Raw genomic sequence first — 14348 nt, forward strand, 5'->3', positions numbered from 1 at the left:
GGTAGAATAAGGCAAGAAAAACAAATAAAAATAAATAAATAAAAAATAAAAAGTATACTCTTTTTTTGTGGGACTGCTTTTTATTTTAATTTTAAATTAATTTATTTATTTTAATTGGAAGCTCATTACTTTACAATATTGTGATTTTTGCCATACATTGACATAAAACAATGAGAGGAAAAAGAAGTATACTCTTACTATTTCAGAAAACAGGATTAAATACATAGAAACTCTCATAGAATACTTTTTAAAAACTCTACTGGAAATCATAAGCAAATTTAGCAAGGAAGTTCAATATAGGATCAACACACAAAAATCAATTATATTTCTATATATAGAAACAAACATTGAAAAAATGAAATTTCAAATAACTTCAAATTTGCATCAAAAATCATGATATATATAAGATAAATTTAACAAAATATGTTCCAAAGCTATGCATTGAAAGCTATAGTACAACTACAGTTGATGCTGGAGGGAAAGCAGTTGTTTTCTCACAATTTGTAAGTTTTGTTCTAAGCATCAGATCTGGTTTCAACTGGTGCAGCTGATAGACTGTCATTAAGATAAATGCCCTGACTATACTTAGGTTTCTTTGGTAAATGTTTGGTATTGTGACTGATAAATTTTTACATTGTTTAAGGGCCAGCAACCTTAATATTGATTAAAAATAAAATAGCATACACCCATCTCAGATGGAAGAAGTGTTCCAATGGACATTTGTAGACTTCTCTGTTAGCATCAGTTTGGGCCATGCATGAACTGGTCAGAAGGGGATAGGGCTCATGTTTTAGCTAAGTAGAAGTGATCTACAAAATATTCCCTAGCTGGATAGGTCACAAAACTCAAATACCAAAAAGAGAGATTAAGAGATCAAGAGAGTGAGAAAGAGAGAAAGCACTGGATTATATCAGGAGACTTGCTAAGGCAGGACAAGATACATGATCTAAAGTCCAGACGGAGACAGAGATTGTTGCAATAGCTACTCTGTTTTGAGTGCCTTCACTGTTGCAGAAACATTAGCCTTAAGAATGAGATATTATTATTCCCATTCAATTAATGAGGAAATTACAACATAGATGGGTTACATACCTTATCCAGGGGCTTGGGCTTCCCAGGTAGTCTAGTGGTAAAGAATCTGCCCACCAGTGCAGGAGACTCAAGAGATTTGGGTTCGATTCCTGGGTGGGGAAGATCCCCTAGAGTAGGAAGTGCAATCCACTCCAATATTCTGACCCAGAAAATTCCACAGACAGAGAAGCCTAGTGGGCTATAGTCCACGGGGCCGCAAAGAGTCGGACACGACTGCGCTCATACCTTATCCAAGATGATACAGCTAATAAATGGTAGGTCTGGAATCTGAACTTCATCTTTCTTTAAAGCCAAATTATTGCCCCCTTTAACAAACAGGATTTTTAAATTTCAATTCCATCAGACAAACTATTTGCTTTCTGTTCTATTTTATATTATGTTCTGGCTGTAGGTGGCCTTGGGACAGCTGGTATTGATTTGACTTTGAAAGAAGCAAAAGATATCCAGGCAATTTCTGTTCTGAATGAGACAAGGATAGAAATTTGGGGATTATCTCATGGTAAATCTATTTGCTTTTATTCAGAATGTACAGATAACATTCCTGTCAGCAGATGGCTTAAGTGTTTACAACCGTTAATGTAAACTCTAGATTTCTAGTCTCATTTTGTTGAACAGAGCAAGGGCTGAAGTGTTTACCTCCAGTAAATTGAGCTTTTTTTTTTTGGTGTTCTTTAAAAAAAAAAATTCAGATATGTTAGTTTATAAAACTGACACCCAGAAAACCAATAGAATCTTGGAGTTGAAAGAAACCTTAAGAGATGAAAGGTGACCCAGTTTAGTCCTTGCATCCCAGCATCAGGTTAGATTAATTTTTACTGGGGTGAGGGGAGGTTTATATTGCACCTATTCTTCATGTAAAGCTATTTATATTTAAATGATTCTTATTATTTAGGAATGTTCAAACTAGACAGGATCCAAAGAGATTGCCTAATCTAATGAAATTATTTCATTTTACAGATGAGGAAACTGAAACCACACCTACAGGAAGACCACACCTATTGTTGAATTATGGTATGGGGTTTTTCCTTCTGGGTATAACACTGGCAAGATAAATTAAAGTCATGTCAAGGAAATTTCAACTCTAAACCCAGGAAATCAGAAAGTGTTCCTTCTCTGCTTCTCCAGGAGGGAGAATGGAGTTAGAACAAAGGAGAGAGAGAGACAGAGACAGAGAGGCTGTGTGTATGTCTGTATGTGTGTGTGCATGTGCCCCCCAAGGGCAGGCACGTGTATTAGATGTGTGCTTAGGTGTTAAAGACTGCTAAAGTATAAGCACTATTGGCTTTGATAAAGAAATACCATGGACTTGAGCATTTGACTTAGATTGAAAATGACTTTCTGCCAAGAAAGGCTCTCTACTAGTTTTTGGCTAGTGGCAAATGAAAGACAGGATTACTCTTATTCCAGAGCCACCAACAATTCATACCAGTCATGGTTACCAGCATAAAATCTAGAGGTGAGGAGGTCAGAATTCTTTCACATGGATTGATGGGGAGTTTGCCTAGAAGAAAATACATGCTTCCAAATACCTTCTACATCTGGATCCCACACTGTAAGACTTGGCAGTCCAACTGCTTCAAAAAATGTTGCAACATTGTTAGGTAACCTGCCTAAAAATAAGGATATGTTGAAGCAGTACATAGTTTGGAATATTCCACATATGCATAAGTATGTACGTCCTGAAATGCTGTTTTTCTTGTCCTTAATCTGGCAGAGAAGTGTAAACATACAATCAGATGTTTAATCATGGCTCATATTTAGCATATTTATTTATCTTTGTTTTAATTATATTTTCTGAGAAAGTACCATTTAAAAGGTATGCTGCTTAATGTAATAGTTTAGTTGCCTGGAAAAATTTGTATATAGAGATATCTCTAATGTACTATATTTTCAATGTGTACATCTTTTTACATATTGCAATTATATTTTTCATTGGGGATTGCTCTGGTTCAGCAATAGTAAAAGCCTGGAACATTGTGTTGAGAAGGATTCTGAAGTTTCATCAGGGTTCTCAGTGGGAAAGAGTACCCTGAGTGGTTAGTGTTTTTGGTATCAGTGTGAAAAGGGAGAATAGTGGAAAATACCATGTATATAATACACTTGAAAAATTATTTTTTTATAATTTTTTAATAGGCACTATAGAAACATGGTGGGCTTCCCAGGTGGCACAGTGGTAAAGAACATGCCTGCCAATGCAGGAGATGCAAGAGATGTGGGTTCGATCCCAGGGTCGGGAAGATCCCCTGGAGAAGGAAATGGCAACCCACTCTGGTATTCTTGCCTGGAAAGTTCCAAGGACAGAGGAGCAGCACAGGAACATAGCAAACCATAGAAATAGCAGAGAAAAATACACGACAAATTATATTCCTTTCCATTCTTCTCCCTCTGTCCCCATATGCCACTTCTTAGAGGGAACTATTGTTGAATTTCTTTCAGAGATATTCTAAGCTTTTAAAAGCATTTCTGATAAATATCTACTTTTTATACAAATTTTAGCAAAGACATGCATTTTCTACACTAATCATTTTTAACATGGAAAATGTTATATATATATTTTAAGCAAAATTTTAAAAAATAATAATATAGCACACTGCAAAACACTGAATTGTACCCTTTATATGCATGAATTATATAGTATGTGAGTTATTCACATGGTTGGATTAATATCTGCCATATTTTCATTCTTTTCTATTAGTTGCCTTTGTTCCTATTTTTTTGTCTTTCAAACTTTTTCCACCTTTGTAGTTTTAATGGCACACTTTGTAAATATAATTCTGTTTCCCTCCTTTCTTGACATATCAGTTATATTTCTTTATTTATTTTAGTGGTTGCCCTAGGGTCTGCAATATTCACTTACACTTAATTCAAGTCTACCTCAAATAACATTATACCACTTCACTGGTAGTATAAGTACCTTGTGATAACAAAATAATCATAATTCCTTCCTCCTATGGCTTGTATCAGGAGAAGGCAATGGCACCCCACTCCAGTACTCTTGCTTAGAAAATCCCATTGATGAAGGAGCCTGGTAGGCTGCAGTCCTTGGGGTCCCTAAGAGTCGACTGAATGACTTCATTTTGCTTTTCACTTTCGTGCGTTGGAGAAGGAAATGGCAACCCACTTCAGTGTTCTTGCCTGGAGAATCCCAGGGATGGGGGAGCCTTGTGGGCTGCCGTCTATGGGGTTGCACAGAGTCGGACACAACTGAAGCGACTTATTAGCAGCAGCAGCAGCATGCCTTGTATCATTGCTGTCAATCATTTCACTGATATATAATTATATACACATATACATATATACCATATATATATATGATATATAATTGCCTACATTGTTGTTATTTTTATTTTGAATAAGCTGCTATCTGTAAAATAAATTAAAAATAAAAATAAAAGTTTTTATTTTACCTTCCTTAATTTCTTCTCTGATACTCTTCCTTTCTTAACATAGATTTGAGATTTTTGACTTACATCATTTTCCTTCTCTCTGAAGAACTTCTTTTAGCATTTAATGCAAAACAAGTTTTCTGGTAGTAAATTCCCCTCAAATTTGGTTTATCTGAAAAACTCTTATTTCTCCTTCACTTTTGAAAAATAATTTCACAAGGTACAGAATTGTAAGTTGGTGAGTTTTTTCCCCCTCTCAACAGTTTAAATATTTTTATCTACTCTCTCCATTGTTTGTATGTATGAGGAGAAATTGGATGTAATTCTTATTCTTGTTTCTCTATAGGTTCTTCCCTCTGACTTGTTTCAAGATTTTTTTTAATCTTTGAATTTGATATGCTTAGACGTGGTTGTGGTTTTTTTTTTGGTTTGTATTTGTTCTCTTTTTTTTTTCTTTTTCAAATATCCTACTCAGCGTTCTCTGAGCTTCTTGGTCCTGTGGTTTGGTGTTGGACATTAATTTGGCAGGATATTCTCAGTCCTATTCCTTCAAATATTTCTTCTCTCTTTCCTTCTCTCTTTCTGACCCTTCTGCTATTTCTATTTTACATAATTTTTACCTGTTGTAGTTGTCACACTATTATTGGATATTATGTTCTGATGTTTTTTCCAATCTTTTTTCTCTTTGCTTTTCAGCTTTGGAAATTTCTACTGACATATCCTCGAGCTCAGAAATTCTTTTCTCTCCTATGTCCACTCTATTAATGAGTCCATTAAAGGCATTTTTCATTTTGTTATAGTGTTTTTTATTTTTAGCATTGCTTTTTAGTTTTTTCTTAGAATTTCCATCTTTCTGCTTATATTACCCATCTATTTTTGCATGTTGTCTACTTTTTACTAGAGCCCTTATCATATTAATAATAGTTGCTTAAAATTCCCAGTCTGATAATTCTAACATTCCTGAATATCTGAGTATAGCACTGATGCTTGCTGTCTCTTCAAACTGTGGTGTGTTTTGTTTTGTTTTTGCTTTTTCGTATGCCTTATAATTTTTTGTTGTTGTTGTTGAAAGCTAGACATAACATACTGTGCAAAAGGAACTCTGATAAGTAGACTTTTAGTGATGTGGTGGTAAGGGGGCTGGGCAGGAAGAATTCTATAGTCCTTTGATTAAGTTTCAGTATTTTAGTGAACCAGTGCTCCTGGGCTATAAACTTTATAGGTGTTTCTCAGTTTTATCCTCACCTTAGGAGGGACAGAATAGCTAGAGAGGACTGGTATGGGTATTTTAGGACTTCCCTGGTAGCTCAGATGGTAAAGCATTTGTCTACAATGTGGGAGACCTGGGTTTGATCCCTGGGTAGGGAAGATTCTCTGGAGAAGGAAATGGCAACCCACTCCAGTACTCTTGCCTAGAAAATCCCATGGACGGAGGAGTGTGGTGCAGGCTACTGCCCATGGGGTCACAAAGAGTCAGGCATGACTGAGCAACTTCACTTCACTTCTGATAAAACTCCAGGAGGTTAGGTTCAGATAAAATAAATTTTCTTGATAACTGGCCTTGTAAGAAGAATAAAATGCTCTGGTATGTTTTATAATGGTTACATTTTTTCTTCTCCTGAAAGAAGCACAAGGGAATTTTTTTCTGATATTTGCTCTGAGAACATAGTAGAGCTCCTAGAGGTAAAACTTACCAAAGTTTGGGGAACTTGCCAATGACTTGCCCCTCACTGGAGTTTTTAACTCTCAGATGTTTCCACACTAAGCCTCCAGCAATTCATCAATTACAATTCAGGTTTTCCTGCCTCTGGTACTAGTTCTCATATGGGTTTCTGCTGATGGGTTTTTGCTCCAGTAAGTTATGATTCTCTTTATCTGCCTGTTTGCCTCTCCAATTTGGGAGGCAGTGGCTTTCCCTCACTTCTCTGACATATCTAACAAAAGTTGTTAATTTTTCACTTTATACAGCTTTTTACTTGTTGTTATGAGGAAGTAACAACTTCCAAGCTCTTTACATGCTAGAGCAGAAACCAGAATTATCTGCACCATGTATTTTTTTTAGTTAATAATTGATCTTGGAAATTGTTTCATATTATAATACAGCACTTGGCTTTTTCAACAGGGGCACAGCATTATAAGAATTATAAGAATATCTTATAATTTAACATACCCCTATAAATGAATACTTAGGTTCTTTTCAATTTTTTTATTATAAACAATGCTATAGTGAATATCCTGTGTACCAATATGCAAATAGATCCACAGGATATGCTGTTACAAAGACTGTAGACATCATTGCTAAATCTTCCTTTATAGAAATTGTGTCAGTTTGGACTCTTACCAACAATGTATGTAAATACCCAATTCTGTATATTCTCATCAATATAGTATATTATTAAACATTCTAAAAAATCTCAAACAGTATAGGTGAGAAATGGTATCTCACTGTAGTTCTGTTTTGTGATTCTCTAATATTGAGTGAATTTAACCATTTTTTAAAATTTAATTGCCTTTTTTTCCTTTTCTGTGAACTCTCTGTTCCTGTCTTTCCCCCAAATTTCTACTGGTCTATTTATCTTTTTATTATTGATTTCTAGGAGCTCTTTACATATTAAGGAAATAGCCCTTTGTCATGTGTATTGTACAATTCCATTTTCCTAGTACATAATTTTCTTTTAACTTTTTAACAGTATTTTCTTGCCATGTAGAATCTTTATAATATTTAGGTGGCTAAATTTATTAGTTTTTCATTTGATGTTTCTGGATTTTGCATTTTGCTTAGAAAGGCCTTGACTTACTGTTTTTGTACTTTTGCTTTTTCTGTTTAAACTTTTGGTTCATCTGGAATTTATTTTGGTTAAATTTGGGAGTTAGGGATCCAACTTGATTTACTATTATTTTCTCTGTTGGCTACTCAATTTTGAGTTGTGCTTCTTTAATAAAATGCTTATTTTCTTATTTCCTCATAGCTTTTTGGTAATAGCATTTTAATATATCAATATTATAATAGAAATATCATATATTTTGAAACTGTTAGTAGTTTTCATTTGTGTTATTATATATTATGCTACAATGGCATTCTTCATGTACATCTTCTTATTTCTGATAAATTGTTTCTCTGAGATACATTGATAAAAGTGAAATAATTAAGTGTTGCTAAGTATAGTCATGGGCTTCCCTGGTGGCTCAGCAGTAAAGATTCTACCTTCAATGCAGGAGCTGCAGGTTTGACGTCTGGGTTGGAAAGATCCCCTGGAGAAGGAACTAATAACCCACTCCAGTATTCTTACCTGAAAAATCGCATGGATAAAGGTGCCTGGCAGGCTACAGTCCATGGAATCGCAAAAGAGTCAGACACGACTTAGCAACTAAACAATAACAAAAGTATGGTCATATTGCTTTTCCAAAAGTGTGGCAGTTATTAATTCTGCCGTTGAGTAACAAAATCTCATGAGTTTAGAGTGGGTTTTCTTTTACAATTAAGCTGAAAAAAATGATAATCTAAGCTTGCTTTAATTGGCATTTATTTGATTATTAGAGGGTATAAACACTTTTTTGTGTGTTCATTTATTCTTTTCACTTAGTGGAAATTTGGGGCCAAGCAAATCTGGCTTTAAATTTTAACTCTGCCACTTCCTAGTGTAGGTATGTCATATTAAAAAATGTGTATAATACCTGCTGTGTACTGGTTTTTTGATGGTCATATATGCGACATAAAAAAACCTAACTTGTGTACTCATTTAATGAATAAGAGCTATTATTATTATCTCCCTTTGTGTGAATTGTCTATCATATTCTTTGTCAAAAATAACACTGTGCAGAAATATTAAAGAAGCTGGATGAACACTAGAATAGGAAATGGAGACTTATTGGCCATAGGCTTTTGTCACTAAGTAGTGTATGACTCTTGCAACCCCATGGATTGTAGCCTGCCAGGCTCCGCTGTCCATGGGATTCTCCAGGCAAGAATACTGGAAGGGGTTGTCATTTCCTTCTCCATATTAGCCATAAGACCCTCAGAAAATCACAGTTAAAGGCCTTTGATGGTGTGGATCACAATAAACTATGGAAAATTCTGAAGGAGATGGGAATACCAGACTACCAGACCTGCCTCTTGAGAAACCTGTATGCAGGTCAGGAAGCAACAGTTAGAAGTGGACATGGAACAACAGACTGGTTCCAAATAGGAAAAGGAGTACGTCAAGGCTGTATATTGTCACCCTGCTTATTTAACTTATATGCAGAGTACATCATGAGAAACGCTGGGCTGGAGGAAGCACAAGCTAGAATCAAGATTGCCGGGAGAATTATCAATAACCTCAGATATGCAGATGACACCACCCTTATGGCAGAAGGTGAAGAAGAACTAAAGAGCCTTTTGATGAAAGTGAAAGAAGAGAGTGAAAAAGTTGGCTTAAAGCTCAGAAAAACAAAGATCATGGCATCTGGTCCCATCACTTCATGGCAGATAGATGGGGAAACAGTGGAAACAGTGGCCAACTCTATTTTGGGGGGCTCCAAAATCACTGCAGACAGTGATTGCAGCCATGAAATTAAAAGATGCTTACTCCTTGGAAGGAAAGTTGGTCATAACTAGACATAGTTGACCAACCTAGACAGCATATTCAAAAGCAGAGACATTACTTTGCCAACAAAGGTCTGTCTAGTCAAGGCTATGGTTTTTCCAGTAGTCATGTATGGATGTGAGAGTTGGACTATAAAGAAAGCTGAGTGCCAAAGAATTGCTGCTTTTGAACTGTGGTGTTGGAGGAGACTCTTGAGAGTCCCTTGGACTGCAAGGACATCCAACCAGTCCGTCCTAAAGGAGATCAGTCCTGGGTGTTCATTGGAAGGACTCATGTTGAAGCTGAAGCTCCAATACTTTGGCCACCTGATGCGAAGAACTGACTCATTTGAAAAGACCCTGATGCTGGGAAAGATTGAGGGTAGGAGGAGAAGGGGACAATAGAGGATGAGATGGTTGGATGGCATCACTGACTCAATGAACATGGGTTTGGGTGGACTCTGGCCATTGCTGATGGATAGGGAGGCCTGGCGTGCTGTGGTTCATGGGGTCACAAAGAGTCGGACATGACTTAGAGACTGAACTGAACTGAAACGCTCTTGAGTGTCAATTTCCATGTAAAAATTGAGATAATTTCTATCTTGCCCACTTTGCTTTTGTGAATTTTGAATAAGATAACAGATGTGACAGAAGTTGGAAAACATTAATTAAAAATTACTGTATTTTTACTGTTACTATTATGATGAAGAAAAGTCAATGCTCAAAATTCCTGTGGCTAAAACTGGCATCCAAAATCTACCACCTCTTTCTTTAATGGTCTGAATTATGAGATGCTATCAGTGTAGACTACGGTTCTCTTAGAAAATTCTCCACATCAGCAGCAGTTTAAAGGGGGGAGGGGAGCAGGCTTTTACTTTGACATTCACTTTCTACTTTCATGCACTGGAGAAGGAAATGGCAACCCACTCCAGTGTTCTTGCCTGGAAAGTCCCAGGGACGGGGGAGCCTGGTGGGTTGCCGTCTCTGGGGTTGCACAGAGTTGGACACGACTAAAGTGACTTAGCAGCAGCAGCAGCAGCAGCAGCAGAGAAAGAACACATACCTGAAGCAATTTAGCACACTTACAGGAAATTAAAATTTGTATATATTTATGGAGAATAACTCATAATAGGCCAAGATTGTCTCAAGGGAAATTCTTAATCCCTAGACCTTTAGAAGTCAAGATCACAAAACCTTTTGATGTCTTAGAACAGTTGACTGGAAGAAACATAGCAATGACTCATTAGATAGGAATATATCCATAAAGCAAACTGGCTACAGTTAAACTGAGCCAAGATAGTGGAGCATGAGGGCCAAGAATGTCATTTCTTGAGGCAAGCAGACTTGAATGCTAATCTTGTGTTTGTCACTTATCAGCTGAGTGATATTGGCCAAATTGTCCCAGTTTCCCCAAAGTGTTGTTATGAGGGTTACATGAGAAATATGGTGCTTGTAATGTGGTTACTTAGTACAGTTCCTAACACATAGTAAATACCAAAGAAATGGTAGATATTATTAAACACAGTTATTATTAGCAGTATTATTAATATCTCAATAATTAGTATAATCAAAAATTTTGCATGTGTTTGTGTGAATAGAAGTAACCATGATTGTTACTTCTTTTACTGAATAACAGCCCTGAGCAATACCCTTTCAAAGGAGCCTCATAAATGCAAAGTCTCAAAACTTTAGATGTTAGAACTAGATCAGTCTAGACAGGAAAAATAAACTGTTTCTCTCAAACTTTATAGAGGCACCTTCACACTGGTTGAAAATACAGGAGAAAATAAAAGTTAGTTATAAGTGGACATTTGCTTAGAAATATGCTAAACTTGTGGTATTTCAGAAAAACTATGAGGAGATTTGAAAGCCTGTTACAGTAATTAGCTTAATAGAGTCATCAATAGATAATGTATGTCAGAATTAAGTGGTTGGTTGTGTTTACAAAAAAAAAATTCAGATGCACACTAAAATAAATTTATTTCCAGACGTTAACACTGCTTTTCTATAGACTGCAGCATAACATGGAGAAGACAATGGCACTCCACTCCAGTACTCTTGCCTGGAAAATCCCATGGATGGAGGAGCCTGGTGGGCTGCAGTCCACGCGGTCGCTAAGAGTCGGACACGACTGAGCGACTTCACTTTCACGTCTCACTTTCACGCATTGGAGAAGGAAACGGCAACCCCTTCCAGTGTTCTTGCCTGGAGAATCCCAGGGGCGGGGAAGCCTGGTGGACAGCATAACAAGTAAAACTGTCAGACATTTTTAGGAAGGGACAGCATGTGGGTTATTAACCTAACCAATCTTTTCTTCAAACCAAAAAAATTCTGCACATGCCGTGACTGTAGGGTTTGGTTTTTTTTTTTCAAACTTTTCTTTTATGATAAATTTCAAGTCATATTTGAAGTTGGTGAAGAACATAGAGTGTATTGGACTTTTACAGCAAATATCCTAACAGGAGGCATAGCTCTCATTTCTTTCACACTCTTTTATCCTGCCGATTGTAGTCTTACCATTTCTTTTTTAAAAGGACTCAATCATGCTAATTTTCTGTTTAAAACTTACTCATTATCAGTAGATTAAGTCTAAACCTCCTAGTAGGACTAGGAAGGTGCATTACAATGTTTTGACATATATCCTTTTTAAATTCCTTTCTTACCTTTTCTCTGCCTGATAGAAATTACTCTCTTTGGAAGTTTTGCCAAAAGAAAATTAATGTTCCTTCTACACCTTCCATGCATGTTGATTGTTGATATTTTTATTAAAATCCTTCAGTCAATTTAGACTTGCTTCTACGGGCTGAAACATTCTTGGTCATTTTTTATCACACTCTAGAACTTAGCATGCTGTCTTAACATATTAATTTTAAAAATGCCCTATAAATGCTGTTTGAAAGAATGAATGAGTTGGTGGAAGTCATTAGCTTTTATATTCAACATCAGATAAAATAGATATTATAGCTTAGAAATTATTTGGTTGAATTCTGCCTTGGGCCATAGATATTAAGCAATTTTCCTTAGTATAAAAAATTAGGAATTTTGACAAACAGGTCATAATATAAGGTTTTATTTTATTTATCAGTATTTGCATAATTAAAATCCAGTTTTAATATTGTATTTGGTATGAAATTTTCTAAAATTTGAATAGCATAAATAAAACTCTGTGCCCTATACCTGATTAATTTATTTAGCAAAAGAGAGCTTCAGATTGAATTTAAATTATATAACATTAAATAGACTTTGAAACGTTAATATATCAAAACCAATTATGACAAACATTTGCCATAAAAGGTGGTATTATTCTGAACCTAGGAACAACAGTGAAAACCAATAAGAAAGAAATCTTTAGACCTACTCCAGTTATAAAATAAAATCCATATATGGGATACATTTTAGAATAAAGAGATGTCAGAAATTATGTATAACTGATACGAGAATTTTCCATCTGGTCCTTTGCTTCATACTAATGAAAAGCATTTCTAATTAAAAAGCAATTTTGTTTAAATGACAGTTGTTCACTCAACATTTATTGAGCTTCTATTTTGAGTCAAATTTGGCTCTAGGACATAAGTTTACATCAGTGAACCAAATAGGCAGAGTTTTTATTAATAGAAATTATTTTCTTATATAAGAAAAAAGTAAGTAAATAAAATATGATTACATATGTGTGTATGCATGTATGTGTGTATGCATGTATGTGTGTATGCATGTATGTGTGTGTGTGTGAATGCTATGTCAGATTCCCTGGTGGCTCAGATGGCAAAGAATCTGCCAGCAGTGCAGAAGACCCAGGTTCAATACCTGGGTTGGGAAGATTCCCCGGAGAAGGGAATGGCAATCCAGTCCAGTATTCTTGCTTGGGAAATTCCATGGACAGAGAAGCTTGGTGGGCTACAGTCCATGGGGTTGCAAAGAGTCGGACTCGATTGAGCAACTAACACTTACTTACTTATGCATGTGTGTGTATGTGTGAATGCTATGTCAGATGGTGATAGGGACTATAATGTAAGACAAAGCAGGGTATGGGACTTCCTTGGTGTTCCAGTGGCAAAGACTCCACACACTCAATGCAGGGGGGCCCAGATTCAATACTTGATCAGGGAACTAGACCCACATACCACAACAACAATGAAAAAGATACTACATGCTACAATGAAGATACTGTATGCAGCAACTAAGATCCAGTAGAGCCAAATAAATAAATAAATAATTTTTTTAAAAAGCAGGGTATGGAAGGACGAATAGGAAAGTTTCTATAGTAAGATGACATTTGAGCAGAGATGTAAGAGAAGTGAGGGAGTAGGTCACATGGCTCTCTGGAGAAAGAGAATGTCTCATAGTAGGGATAGCACTTGTGGCAATCTTGAGTGCAAAATACACTTGGGGACTAGGTATTAATATACCAAGGAAGTCAGTGTGACTGGGTGGAATAAACTGGCAGAAAGATGTAGGTGCTGAGGTCTTAGAAGTAATGGTGATGATGATGCATATGGAAGTTGGGAAGTGGTGCAGATTATATCATGTGAGGCCTTGTAAGCCATGTTGAGAGAGGAGAAGTCATTGGGAAGTTTTGAACAGAGTGATATGATCTGACATTTATTTATATATTGTCTGCATAAGCTGTGCCTTTCATTCTAAATTCTTCATTAGTCATTACTAGGCTACACTTTAGTTTATTACTTTGTTTAGAGGTCAAAGCACATGACCAGAAACAGTTTAGGCAATTTTAGACAATCATTAATAATAATAGTAATGAATATGGTTAATAATAATAGTTATTAACTTTAAACATCATCATAGCAGCAACAACAGCAAAAATGCATATGAATGTTACCACGTAGGTACCTCCTCTGTGTACTCTGCACATATATTGTTTCTTAGGATCCTCACAACTACCTATGAGGAAGTACTGTTATTCTGTCTATGTTATATTTGTAGAAACAAGAACATAAGTCGATTAATCTCCAGAAAACATTTTATTTATGCTGTTATCTGCCTTATGCAAAACTACATTTATCTTGTTTTGGTATAAAATGACAACACAGAATAATATAGTGCACAACTATTTGACTTGCTTTTGAGGAGTAATAACAGTAGTTTAATCAAAACAGTAAATATTAATTGAATATTCTATATTCTATATAGTATATATATATGTGTGTATATATATATGTATATACTATATTCTAGGTACCATACTAAATGCTATATATATATTACCTCATTTAATCCTTACAATATCCCAGACAAGGAAACTGGAACTCAGGGATGCAAAGTAAGTTATCCAAGGTAACACAGCTAGT

Source organism: Capra hircus, assembly GCF_001704415.2.
Source record: "Capra hircus breed San Clemente chromosome X unlocalized genomic scaffold, ASM170441v1, whole genome shotgun sequence".
Lineage (NCBI taxonomy): Eukaryota > Metazoa > Chordata > Mammalia > Artiodactyla > Bovidae > Capra > Capra hircus.